The sequence below is a fragment of the Rhipicephalus microplus genome, chromosome X (assembly GCF_043290135.1).
Source record: "Rhipicephalus microplus isolate Deutch F79 chromosome X, USDA_Rmic, whole genome shotgun sequence".
NCBI lineage: Eukaryota > Metazoa > Arthropoda > Arachnida > Ixodida > Ixodidae > Rhipicephalus > Rhipicephalus microplus.
The window spans coordinates 481,594,972-481,609,700 of NC_134710.1; the positions used below are offsets into that span (position 1 = coordinate 481,594,972).

Sequence of the window (14,729 nt, forward strand, 5' to 3'; positions counted from 1 at the left end):
TGAAGGCCAGCGATCGAGCTCACCTGATGCCATCACCTCAACGACGTCATCTAACCCAGCGGCGCCGGTGTGTTTTATGCAACGCACGGCTAGCTCCCTCAACCCACGGGTCCGATAGCAGCCCGACGATGCTATCGGCGCCATTCACTCTGGTGAGTCTTATGTAACGCGTGGCCACATCACTCGTCCATGGGTGCACCCAGTGGTGGTTCTTGACCGGAGGATTCTGATATCACGGCCAGTGGCGGTTCTGATTGGACGTTGCTGACGTGAGGGTGACCACAGGGCCTATAAAAAACCAAGCGGCGCGTCGCCAAGCAGCCGACCTTTGTGTCAAAAAGAAGAGGACAGAGTTAGAGCGTCCGAAGACATCTCGGCTCTTCGTATCACTAAGCTGTCGGCCCGAGTGGCGAATGTGTAACGCCTCTATTTTTATGCTGTAGATAAATGTTGTCTTAACTCACCGCCGTCTTGTCCGCTCGTCTATCAGATCTGCGCAGAAGCAGCCGCGAGCTGAGAAACGCGTTACCGAACAACCTTGCCAGCCCGTGCCATCGGCGCACTACGCAACAGTGTCGGCGTTGGTGGGAGTCGTAACACCATTGTGCCCTCCCGAATTACGTGTCTGGTAAGTTCGCGCAAAGGACAGACCATCATGTTCTGTGAAGGCGGCCTTTTCTAAACGCGAGTGACAAGGAGGAAGGAGGTGACGCCTTTGAGAGTGAGCCCTACACGAGCTGGTCAGGCCACCTCACTACTGATGGGTCATGACGAACGCGCACTGCCGTGCGAAGCTCTGAGGACCGCCAAACAATGCATGGTGTATAAAGCTGCTTGCGCTTAGCAGATGTGAGAATGTACGCGTGGTGACCTAGTGGTTAGCACCGCACGCTGTGGATTCATAGTTCTCTTGTTCGGCATCATAATATTTCGTTCTCGTTTTTACAGCGAAGCTTGAGTACCTGGCGAAGCGAAAACCCGTCCAGCAGTGTTGTCACGAGCCATTGGCTGTGTTATAAGTTGCGTCGTTCGCAGCATCGTACCCAAACACGCGCTCCATTGGGTGTGTTGTGAGTGACGTAAGTCGTCCATTCCGCCGCAGCTGTGGCACCGAGCAGGTGATAGTTACTCCGGAAACCTTCCACATGGGTATTCCACGGACAACGCTAAAAGAGTGCCTACAGTGGAAACGTCATAAAGCTCGCGTACGACGGGCCTGTGATGCAGTCCAGGCACAAAAAACGTCAGGCCCTCACGGAAGGCGCAGCACAGTCAGAGGTCACAGCAAAAGCTGGAAGAGCGGCCTTTCAGAGCCTATTCTAAACATATTTGGGTAACTGCTGCAAGCCCACTTGCCAAGTACCCAATATGGCATTGATAAGAATAATTTCTGGGTAGTAGGTGGAAATTCACTATGCTATCTTTCATCATTCTTCTGAGAAGCGTGGTATCCACTAAACGCCTGCAACAAATTTTGTGCCAATTGTTCATACAGTGGCTGACGACGATGAGGAATGATGAGTGAAGTGGGTGTGCGCCACAGCTAATAGGTGACCAATAACAAGCTTTTGTATTGGGTTTGAGCACTGGACGACCAGCTCGTAACGCTATTCGCATCGTGCGACGACTGGTCCATATTTTGCTTTTTAATAATAAATGATTCCTTACTCATATTAGCGCAATTGCTTTCCCGACATCAAGCCTACTTAAGAGAAGTTTGCGAACAACTCCTAAGCACCAGCGTCACTCAGTGGTAGAAAATTGGGCTGGCACGTAGCGGACTCGTGTTCGAGTCCCACTGTATGCTTGGTACTAGGTTTCTTTTCTTATTTCTCGCGACAGTGGTTACGGACACCGGCGGCGTCAGACAACTACAGCAACGCGCGTGACGCGAGTTTGATCTCATAACAGCTTTCGCTGTAAAACAGGCCCGGGAGACAGAGTGCCGGCAGAAACTGTGTACCAATGATCAAGCAGCCTTCCAAGCCGCGCTAAATTTTGAACGGGAATGCAAGCACTGGTCACGGACGGATTCTACAAACCATGCCCCTGAGTTAGCTCGTGATGTTAAACGCTTGTAACAACGCGGCGTCAAGGTGATGATTGCGGGAGCGCATTCGCCCGATTTCGGTGGGAGTTTTTTTGGAGGCACATTGGCGTCGGCTTCGATGTCTGTGACCGCCTGTCGTTCGAGAAAAACCACTGTGAATGAAGCATTGCGGAACGCATTTAGCCAGCTATCATATTCCTCCATGACCGTGATCATGCGAGCCACAATGTGTAGTTGGTGAAATGGAAACTGTGAAAAGCCAAGTCATACCTGATTAAGAAGCACGAAGGATCTAACCAATAAATATAAAAGGCTTCAGTGCCACGTCGGGCTGTACATACTGCTAAACACCGGGGCCACACTTTTCAGCTTTCGATGGTTAGCCATCTACACGGAGTGCTTTGGCGGTGACTTTTTTTTCTTTCCACTTGTTAGTTGATCCTTCACAACGAACGATACTAACATCACAGGACCAGCGCAAACAAATACCTGTCACTGATCGACACTTGAAGCACGCTGCTGAAACACGGAGAAAGACGCCAACAAGGAACGCCTACGTGTACGCTGGTGCAAAAGTTATGGTGCGTATAGGTGCATATCACTTATGCCCATTGCAGAGTGATATCGGAATAGTCTAGCCAAGTCTGTGAGCGCATTATCCCTTGAATCTTAGTAACGTAGCGTTCGGGCGTGTTGGTACGTCATATTAAGGTTTTATAGCGCACAAAACACCAAAACGGAGAAAAATGGAAGAGGCGCTAACTTGCAACAATGGGTATTCCAGAAGAAGGTTACCATGTATACAGACAACATCGCTTTTCTATCATCATTATTGCGCACACTTTGCCTGAACTCATTAATGCACTACTCGACCATTGAGATCTTCTAGGCCTGTCTGATGGCTAGGCATTGCTTTTTTAGTAGACCCGGACTACGGTTCGTTCATTTGTAATAAAGTTCTCTTTCTCTCTCAGGCACTTATGGAATTTACATATGTTTGCGTAGCCAGGCTTACTCGTTGCAGGTAAGGGGAGTCGAATGTTTAGGAATACATCAATCTGCCAGCCTGTAAGTCATTTCAACATTGGTTATATTGTAGGTCAGCTGAATTCTGCTGTTACCGAGAAGTGATCACTCACAAAAAAATTTAGCTGATTCCAAGTACCTTGGGAGTCGGTGTTATGCAAAGCATGCGGACAGAAGGTGACCAGGTTTTAATTTTTTATTTAGTGACACTTTATATAATGATTTCTAATATATCTACAATTGTTCCACGCAGAAACATATGTTGAACAGCTGCAGATGTTATGTAACCAGTTGTTTGCTTTTGCGCAGCAATGCCAGCAGGAACATAAGTATTAGCAACACCCAAAACGGTACGATGATATGAAGCACTAGTGCTCACGAGGACGCTGCTACATAATTTAGTTTCAGTGGATGGGACCTAACTACAATTGATGTTAACGCGACGTGGCGGCTGTATTGTTGGAGTACACATGAAATGTTTGTAAAATTGCATAGCCAGCACTGCAACCGCATCTGACGTTCAACGAACATTATGAACTTTTTTGAAAAGTAGCTGGTAGATCTGCTATGGCTCAGTGGTAGAATACATGGTTTCACGTAAATTGGTAAATTAGCAGGGTTCGATTCCTGCGAGGACCCTAACATTTATTCTTTGCCTTTGTCGGGTCGACGCTGCCAATGTAAGCTTTTGCTTAACGCTCACACGTTATAATTACCAATGTGTGTTCTCGCCGTTGCTGGATAGATACAAAGTGTCGACCACCTCCTGGGGCACATACCCGTATACTAGTGGCACAAACTTGCGGTCGGGTATGTGTCACTGTATGGGGGAAAGCACTTGACGTGCGCGACAAGATTATGACATTATGGATACTCACGAGAGCGTTTTAGCTTGCAAACTATATATCTTATGCTTCGCTACTAATTTCGGCTCACGCCAAGCTAAGGGGGTGATCCCGTAAGCAGCCATACGTAAGCGCCTAGATAAATAATTAGAAAGGTAGAGATATAGATAGACACCAAAAGTGCTTGCAGTACGCAATGAAATGCTTCACATTTAAATCGGCATGCAGATGGTACGGGCGTTGTTACTTGCACTGGCGCTTTAATGACTGTGATGCCAGTAGGTGGCATTGAAGAGCCCACGCTTGTTTTTTTTTCTTGTTTTAGTGGTGTTCCTTTAAACATTCCTTTACGGACCGCTTATTTTGACCCAAATATTTTTTTATTGATATCTGGGGCTTAACGTCCCGAAATCTCCACATGATTAAGAGAGATGCTGTAGTGAATGGCTACAGAAATTTCGACCACTTGGGGTTCTTTAACGTACACCCAAATCTGAGCACATGTGCTAATCATCGTCACAGTCATCACCTTCCTTTGAGTTCTTACAGATTTCCGCCGTGGGAGTGCTTCGACGGTTTTGAGCACCATGAGATCGCTTGCGCTTTGACAAATGAAGACACCTATACATTACTTAAGAAAGATGACAGACGAAGGTAAACATGCAAAAATTGGACCTTTATGACGGAAAACAAGTTTAATGCTAAATATTATTCGCTAATCGCAAAATGCTAAATATTTACAATTGACTAGCTAACACAAGAAGCCGTTAACATTTGCGGGAGTTGGCGCATCTGTGAAAATAGTCACTGTGTATCTTGCATTCAACTGCAGAAATACACTTGCTGATATATTAGTGACTCACGAGTCACGTTTACGAGTCTACGGAGTCACGCAGTTGGAACTAGGCGCTGTGGGCATGTGAGCGTAGCTCCATGCTTGAGATGTTTTCCTAGACACAAATGCGCATATCCTATATACCCTCATCTAGATAATGTACCACTCGCGTGCTCTTGCAGCAGTGCTGCGTGGCTGAGGATTTTTCCCATGGTACCCAGAGCACCTGTTACTTCAATATATATTGAAACTCAATTAGGCAGTTCTTGAAATTACGTGTAGCATACCGATGAAACAAAATGCTTGATAGCTTGTTCTAAACAATAGGTGCTCGCTAAAGGACTATATGTAGTCTAAATCACCAGAGGCCCACAACTATAGTGCCTCACATAGCCTGGGTCACTTGGTGACGTTAAGCCCCCCAAAAGAACAAAGCTATCCCACGTACATACGCCATAACACTGATATGTATGGGACGTGGGCCTAATACGGGCCTGACTCAGGCCCGAATGACCCAATCCAAATCTAACGGGCCCGATTGAACACTGCCTTACCCAGCCCGGGAGAGTGAAGTTCTTCAGTATGGCCTTTATTTATGACCAAACTCAAGAAATCTTCAGGTAGTTAGACAAACACTACCGGACTGCTGCCTACCTTTCACAAAAGAATGACCTCACCATGTGTCTAAATAAGACAATTGCCGACACGCTGGCCATGTACGGCAACGTCGAGCACACGACATGGGATCTCATCCTTCAGTACGTGACCTTTGCCTACAACACGACTGTAGAAAAAGCACACAAACACAAAAATCGATTTGCTCCATGGAATGTCCCTGACAACAACGCTTGACGCCATGTTACCCAATGCCTCTGGCGAGGGAAACATTGACGTCACCGTGTACCTTTAGCGCGTCTAAACGCGACAACAGGCCCGTCTGTGCAACTAGCATCAGCAATAGACCAAACGTCAAGCAAGAGCAATGCAGCGAGAACATGCGACATTCGCACTGCTTACGTAGCGCTGTATGTTGCGAACATGGGATTGTACTCTAAGAATTTTCGCCGCTATTGATAGCCAGATGATTTGTTGATGATACAGTGATAGCCAGATGATAATGACGTGTGTATACACGCGGACGAAAACGATGATAGGGGATTTAGTGGACACGAGGTAGTGGGCCTCTAGCTTCACTCGAGACCGAAGAATACGATCTTGTGGCTCAGCTGTTAAGGAAAAGTTGTTTTGGTTGCCTCAAAGTGTCATCGTCATCATCATCATCAGCCTGACTACGTCCACTGCAGGACAAATGCCTCTCCCATGTTCCGCCAGTTAACCCATTCCTGTGCTTGCTGCTGCCAATTTATACCCGCAAACTTCTTAATCTCATCTCCCCACCTAACCTTCTGTCTCGCCCTAACCCGCTTGCCTGCTCTTGGAATCTAGTTAGTTACTCTTAACAACCAGTGGTTATCTTGTCTACGCGCTACATGCCCGGCCCATGTCCATTTCTTCTTCTTGATTTCAGCTATGATATCCTTAACCCCCGTTTGTTCCCTAATCCACTCTGCTCTCTTCTTGTCTCTTAATTTAACACCTACCATTTTTTTCCATTGCTCGCAGCGTCGTCCTGAATTTAGGCTAAACCCTCTTTGTAAGTCTCCAGGTTTCTGCTCTGTAGCTAAGTACCGGCAAGATACCGCTGTTATATACCTTCCTCTTGAGGGATAGTGGCAATCTACCTGTCATAATTTGAGAGTGCTTGCCAAATGTGCTGCACCCCATTCTTATTCTTATAGTTACTTCAAACTCGCAGTTGGGCTCCGCGGTTATTACCTGCCCTAAGTAGACATAGTCTTCTACAACTTGAAGTGCACTATTACCTAACTCAAAGTGCTGCTCTTTTCCGAGGTTGTTGTACATTACTTTCGTTTTCTGCAGATTCATTTTAGGACCAACCTTTCTGCTCTCCTTGTCTAATTCCGTAATCATGAGTTGCAATTCGTCCCCTGAGTTACTCAGCAATGCGATCTCATCGGCGAAGCGCCGGTTAAAAAAGTACTCTCCATTAACTCTTATACCGAACTGTTCCCATTCTAGGCTTCTGAAAACCTTCTGTAAGCACGCGGTAAATAGCATTGCTGAGATAGTGTTCCCCTGCCTTACACCCTTCTTGATTGGTATTCTGTTGCTTTCTTTATAAAGCACTATGGTAGCAGTTGATCCCCTGTAGATTTCTTCCAGGATGTTTTTATATACTTCATCGACGCCCTGATTCCACATTGTCTGCATGACGGCTGATATTTCTACTGAATCAAACGCCTTCTCGTAATCTATGAAAGGTATGTATAGTGGTTGGTTATATTGTGAGCATTTCTCTATTACCTGATTGATAGTACGAATGTGGTCGATAGTTGAGTAGCCTGTTCAAAATCCAGCTTGTTCCTTCGGTTGATTGAATTCTAATGTTTTCTTTACTCTGTTACCAATTACCTTTGTAAATAACTTGTATACTACCGAGAGCAAGCTAAACGGCCTGTATTTCTTCAAGCCCTTGTCATCTCCTTTCTTATGAATTAAGATGATGTTACCGTTCTTTCAAGACTCTGGTACGCTTCCCGTCAGGAGACACCTCGTAAACAAGGTGGCTAGTTTTTCTAACACAATTTGTCCTCCATCTTTCAGCAGATCTGATGTTACCTGATCCTCACCAGCAGCTTTGCCTCTTTGCATGCTCTCCGAAGCTTTTCTGACTTATTCTATCATTACTGGTGGAGTGTCATCAGGGTTACTGCTAGTTCTCATAATATTAAAGTCGTGGTTGTCCCGGCTACCGTACAGATCTCTGTAAAACTCCTCCGTATTTTAACCATCCTATCCATATTGGTAGTTAACTGGCCTTCTTTGTCCCGCTACGCGCATACATCCGATTTTTGCCTGTCCCAAGTTTCCTCTCCACTGCTTTGAAGCTTCTTCCGTTTTTCAGAGCGTGTTCAATTCTCTCCATGGTATACCTTCTTACATTGGATACATTACGCCTATTAATCAGCTTCGAAAGCTCGAGAACCTGAACTTGGCAACGTACAACGCTGGAACCTTTTCCAGTGAGGGAAGTCTAGCTGTACTGTTCGAGGAGCTGGAGGGTGTTAAATGGGATATAATAGGGCTCAGTGAGGTTAGGAGGACAGATGAGGCCTATACGGTGCTACAGAATGGGCATGTTCTTTGCTATCGGGACTTGGCTGACAGAAGAGAACTTGGAGTGGGGTTCCTAATTCACAGAAACATAGCTGACAACATAGAGGAATACTATAGCAATAATGAAAGGGTGGTAAGTATCGTAATTAAACTGAATAAGATATACAAGATGAAGGTGGTACAGGCTTACGCGCCTACATTCAGCCATGATGACGCTTCAGTTGAAAACTTCTATGAAGACGTGGAATCGGCAATGAGTAAGGTAAAAACACAGTATACAGTACTGATGGGAGACTTTCATGCAAAGGTAGGGAATAAGCAGGCGGGAGACCAGGCAGTAGAAGATTATGGCATCGGTACTAGAAACGCGAGAGGAGAGCTACTAGTAGAATTCGCAGAACGCAATTATTTTCGGATTTCGAATACCTTCTTGCGAAAACGAGGAAACCGCAAGTGGACATGGAGGAGCCCTAATGGCAAAAATAAGAACGAAATAGACTTTATAATGAGTGCACACCCAGGCATCGTGCACGACGTGGAAGTGGTTGACAAGGTACGATGCAGTGATCATAGAATGATACGGTCTCGCATTCATCTAGATTTGAGGAAGGAACGACAGAAAGTGATACGCAGGAATCCAATCAATAAGCTAGCACTGAGAGGGAAAGTAGAGGAATTCAGAGTCTCGCTTCAGAACAGGTACTCGGCTCATAGTGAGGAAACCAACCTTAGCATAGATACAATGAATGATAATCTGACGAGTATCATCACGGAGTGTGCAGTGAAAGTTGGAGGCCGGGTAGCTAGACAGGACACTGGCAAGCTTTCCCAGGAAACGAATCTCATTGAGAAGCGTCAAATCATGAAAGTCTCAAGCCTCAAAGTGTACCTGTGTTTTAATCGCGTTGTACCGTGACACTGGTGGAGGTACTGGGCCGCAACCCTGTCTGATGCTCCACACGCCCGCTGGGAGCCGTTCATCGAGTCCAGAATCATTGTCGCGGGTAGCGACTCCGGTGCCTCGCTCCAGTCGACGGTTGCGAGGCCTCGCGTCAGAGCTCACTCACTCGCCGGAACCGGCTAGGCACCGTACGACTCAACCAATGGCCCACCCAAGGCCGCAACAGGTACCTCAAGGCAGCTTTCCAACGCACCCATCTCAGGTAACCATCTTTCAACCCCTCGTTCCTGATCGCTTTAGTGGCGGTGCCCATGAAGACGTTCACGACTGGCTTGACAACTACGAGCATGTTGCCAAGGTCAGTCAGTGGTCGGAAGAGGAAAAGCTTTCTGGCGTCTATTTCTACCTTGACGATGGTGCTCGTACTTGGTATTAGAATAGAGAAGGCAATCTGTCAGCTTGGCCGATTTTCGACAGAAGTTCAACGTTACCTTCACCAATGTCGATAGAAGAGACCGTGCGCAGCAGTTATTGGAGATACGGGTTCAAAAACCCAATGAAACTGTTGCAATGTTTGCCGAGGACATGACTCGTCTCTTTCATTGAGCTAACCCGCACATGACGGAAGATAAAAAGCTGAGTTACCTCATGCGCGGTTTCAAAGAACAGCTTTTCGCCAGGCTACTGCACAAGCGTCCAAGTACCGTGGTTGACTTCATTAAGGAAGCTACGGCTATCGAGCGGGCCCTTCATCAACGCTACAGGCAATATGACCACATGTCCTGCAATGTCCCAATCAACGCTAACGCCATGACGTCTGAGAATCAGACCTCTTTACGAGAGTTGATTAGGGAGATAGTTTATGAAGAACTGCAGAGGTTACGGACTCCGGTAGCTGAAAATCCCATCGCGTCGATCACTGAAGTTGTACGCGACGAAATCCGCCAAGCATTGTCCACAGCTGGCCCTGCAGCGTCCTATGAACTATGATACTCAGCAGCGTCCTATGAGCTACGCTGCCGCTCTCCGACGTCCACCACCCGCTATGCCGACGCTGTACCACCAGGTGCCCATGGTCCCTTGGTCTTCACCGCAAGAGCAGACACTGCAACAACCACCCACACTACAGCCATACAACCAGCCTTCTACAGCTACCCCATGGGCAGCGATGCCAGGGGAGATGATCAGACATCCAACGACCCGGAAAACTGATGCATGGCGCACAGTGGACAGACGTCAACTATGCTTTCACTGTGGAAGTGCAGGCCATATTGCCCGTCATAGCTGGTATCGAGGTGATTCATTCCGTTCTCATCGACCTTGGTTTGACGGTTGACGTGCCAACGACGAATTCACACCACGCCGTGACGACACCCCCTTTCTATGGAGCCCGTCCTCACTTTGAGGATGGTTGTACCACTGCAGAGCAGGCAATGCCTACTCATCCTCATTGTCTGAGACGTCGATCCCGCTTTCCGTCTCCCGCGCGTTGGCCTTTGTCGCACCGCCGCACCTACGCGGACCTTAATACAAGGTCACCTAGCCCGCGACGGCGAAACTGAGGGTGGGGACCTCTGTGTGTAAAGTTTCAGGCCATAAAGATGACGACACGAAGCCCCCACAGCATGACGTCGTACAGCTGATAAGCCGTGAAAACAATGAAATTGTGACTGCCGACCTTAGTGTTCTTCTTGACGGCCAGAAAGCGACAGCTTTAATCGACACTGGTGGCGAATTCTCTATTATCAGTCAAGACCTCGCCGACAGCCTCAGAAAAGTGAAGGCGCCGTGGACGAGCCCTCACATAAGAATGGCAGCTGGGGGGCCAGTTACTAATGCCCTCTGGAAGATGTACCGCAAGAATGTACATTGGAGGTTCTCTTTTCACTGCGCGTTCGTCGTTATCGCCGAATGCTGCAGAGATGTAATTCTTGGCAAGGATTATTTACGAGAATATGGCGCCGTCATCAACATACCAGGGAGCTTGATTAAGTTTTGCAACAGTTCGGGCATACCTAATTCTCCAGAGGCGTGACCAAACCAACTGCGTGTTACTGATGACGACGTGATTCTACCTCCTAGGCAATGGATGCTTGTTTCGGTGGCCGCCGCTGCTCAGTTTGACGCCGAAAAAGTTGCAGACCAAATAAGCTCGCTGCTCTTCACCAACCGTATTTCTGTCGCACGAGGTGTTGTCAGAGTTGCTGCTGGACGCACGGACTTGCTTCTGACCAATGTTAGTGCTGAGCGTTGGCACCTTCCTGAAGGCACGGTTGTTCCTTACTTCGACGATGTCGTAGATGCCAAAGGCTGCTTGGTGGTGGTCGATGAGTTGCTAAATCTTGATTCAGCGCCTGTTTGGGACGTTATCATTACTTTGCCGAAAGACGACTGACGCAGACTCCTTGAGCTACTGGCCAAATTTCAAGACTTCTCTTTGACAACATCAAGAGTTGACCGCACGCCTCTAACCAGGCATCGAATAATTACCGACGAAACGACGAGACCTCTTCACCATAACCCTTATCGCGTGGCTCCAAAAGAACGTGAAGCGATACAACAGCAGGTAGACATAATGCTTGAAGATGACGTCATTCAGCCTTCACAGAGCCCCTGGGCGCTGCCTGTAGTCCTCGTTAAGAAAAAGGACGGAAGCCTGCGCTTCTGTGTGGATTACCGGAAGCTGAATCAGGTGACCAAGAAAGACGTATATCCACTACAGCGTATAGACGACTCTCTCGACAGACTTCGACACGCTCGATATTCTCTTCAATGGATTTGCGGAATGGATATTGGCAAATCTAGGTAGACCCGAGAGACCACGAGAAGACCGCTTTTGTAACACAAGATGGGTTATATGAATTTAAAGTTTTGCCATTCGATTTGTGCTCAGCGCCTGCTAACTTTCAAAGACTGATGGATACCTTGCTTTCTGGGTTGAAGTGGAAAACATGCTTAGTATATCTGGACGACGTCATAGTGTTTTCCGCAACGTTTGACGAGCACCTCGAGAGACTTGAGGTAGTCTTACAAGCCATACAGTTCGTGGGCCTGACGTTGAAACCTGAGAAGTGCCAATTTTACTACGAAAAGCTGCGATTTCTTGGTCATGTCGTCCGTTATGCAGGTGTTCGTCCCGATCCTGAAAAATCGCAGCCGTAGAACAGTTCTCTATGCCGATCGATAAAAAGGCTGTAAGACGCTTTATCGGCGTCTGTGGATACTATCGACGATTTATCGCAGACTTTGCATGCATAGCATCACCGTTAACTCGCCTCAGGAGAGAACACATCACCTTTGAGTGGAATAACGAAGAGGAAGCTGCTTTTAACGATCATCGCCAGCGACTACAAACACCTCCAGTCCTTGCCTACTTCGACGAGAGAGCCCATACGATGCTTCACACCGATGTTTGCAATGTTAGTCTGGGAGCTGTGCTTGTGCAGCAGCAAGAGGGCACAGAAAGGGTAATCGCTTACGCAAACAGAACGTTAACACGCGCTGAGGATAATTACTCCACGACTCAGAAGGAATGTCTCGCCGTGGTATGGGCAGTTACAAAATTTCGTCCGTATTTATATGGCCACCCCTTCAAAGTTATTAGCGACCACCACTCACTGGGTTGGTTAACAAATTATAAAGACCCTACCGGCCGATTAGCGCGTTGGAGTCTCAGGCTGCAGGAATTCGATATGGCAGTCATACACAAATCAGGGAAGCGACATATATACGCCGACTGTTTGTCCCGTTCACACATTGAGTCGGCAACCATACCCGAGGAGGAGGAAACATCATTTCTTGGTGTCCTCAACACGACCACCATTGCGCAGCAACAACGTGACGACGCTGAGTTGCTTAGCTTAATTACCTACTTGGATAGCAGATCTCGGAAGGCGCCAAGAGTTTTCGCAAGCGTGTTGTCATCGTATTGTTTACGGGGCGGAGTACTCTACAAAAGAAATTTTTTGCCGACGGATCTGCCTATCTACTTGGCATTCCAGCAGCCCCACGCACCGAAGTACTCAAAGCATGCCACAACAAGGTTACCTCTGGCCACTTGGGTTAATGAGAACGTTGGCCAGGGTACAGCAAAGAAACTACTGGCTAAGACTAACCAAAGCCATGAAGAACCACGTTCGTACCTGTCTCGACTGCCAGCGATGCAAGTCACTACCAACTAAACCAGCTGGCTTCCTGCAACCCGTGCAGGTCCCAATGACTCCATTCCACCAGGTTTGCATGGACATTGGGTTTACAAGCAACCGATGGCATGATGGCTTGTAAACCCATGGCATGGACCATGGGTTTACAAGCAACCGATGGGTTATCGTCGCTACAGATTATCTAACCCGTTATGCCGAGACAAAGGCTATCTAGAGAGGTAAAGCAGTGGAGCTGGCAATATTTTTCATCGAGAATATTGTACTGAAACATGGTGCACCAACCGTCATAATCACAGACAGAGGAACCGCATTTACGGTAGCTCTTTTGGACCATGTCTTCATGCTGAGTGGAGCAGCGCATCGCAAGACCACCGCCTACCACCCGCAAACGAACGGGCTGACATAGCGTCTAAAAAAACCATTGAATACATGCTTTCAATGTGCGTAGACGTTCAACACAAAATTGAGATCAAATCTTGCCATACATAACGTTTGCATACAACATGGCCAAGCAAGAAACGACCCGCATGACACCGTTCAGCCTCGTTCATGGACGGGAAGTACGAACCATGTTAGATGCAATGTTACCGCACGAAGGCGACGACATCGTCCCGGATACCAACACGTTTACCGAACGCGCGGAAGAAGCTAGGCAGCTTGCACATTTACGGATCAGCCAGCAGCAAGAGTACAATGCAGGCCACTACAATGCTCACTGCAGAACAGTCGTCTACCAAACTAGCGACAAAGTATGGGTGTGGACGCCAGTACGGAAACGAGGACTTTCCGAAAAGCTCTTAAGAATACACTTTGGACCGTACCTAGTGCTGCGAAGACTGGGTGATGTCGCTAACGAAGTTGTCCCCGACAGTTTGTATAGTAAAAGGCGTCGCCAGCACCATCCTGAACTTGTTTTCGTAGTCCGCATGAAGCTTTACGTCAGCGAGTGATTGTGTGAGACTTTTCTTGAGAAAAAAAAACTTTATTGCAGACTTCGCACCGGGGCGATGCTCTTTGAGAGGGAGGCAAATGACACGTGTCTACATGTGGACGAAAACAATGATGGGGGATTTAGTGGACACGAGGTAGTGGGCCTCTAGCTCACTCGAGACAGAAAAAGACAATCATGTGGCTCAGCTTTTGAGATTACGCTGCTTTCGTTGTCTCAAAGTGTACCTGTGTTTTATTCGCGTTGTACCATGACAATATGGTAAAACCAGCAAAAGTTTTCCGCCATGATAGTATTAGAGACGGGCGCATATGAAACTCAACCGCGTACCAAAGCTATCGACGTATCCACGCAATGGCAAAGCCCAAAGAACTATGGCAACATTGAGAACATACTCTTGACCACCTCTCAGCTCACTGGCGTGAGGGTGCTCGTGTGAAAGTGGGTGCGAGGGTTCTCCTGTGACAGTTGCAATCGGGAAGCGTTCATTGCGAAAGTTGTGCTCGTGTGCTAGCGGTTTTTTGTGCTCACATATACAGCTATGTTTACACGACAACCAGGTTGGGTCCCGCATCCCGCGATGCTTTCTCAGACCAAACGTCTGACTGGGCACAAAAATTCCATCTTCAAGTAATGAACTGTCGCTAATGAGCTGTACTGCTGGGATGAGTGTGGTAGCTATTTGATGCAAAGTGACGATGTAGATTTTTGTTTCGGTGATGCTTTACTTGTAGGTGAATGCAATTAAAAGACCCGGATAAT

At 47.4% G+C, this 14,729-nt stretch overlaps 1 protein-coding gene across 1 annotated transcript in view; it reads left to right on the forward strand.

Moving 5' to 3' along the window:
- LOC119160792 (O-acyltransferase like protein) overlaps positions 1-14,729 on the forward strand; it is a 435,386-nt gene that overhangs the window by 119,489 nt on the left and 301,168 nt on the right. The window lies entirely within an intron of this gene.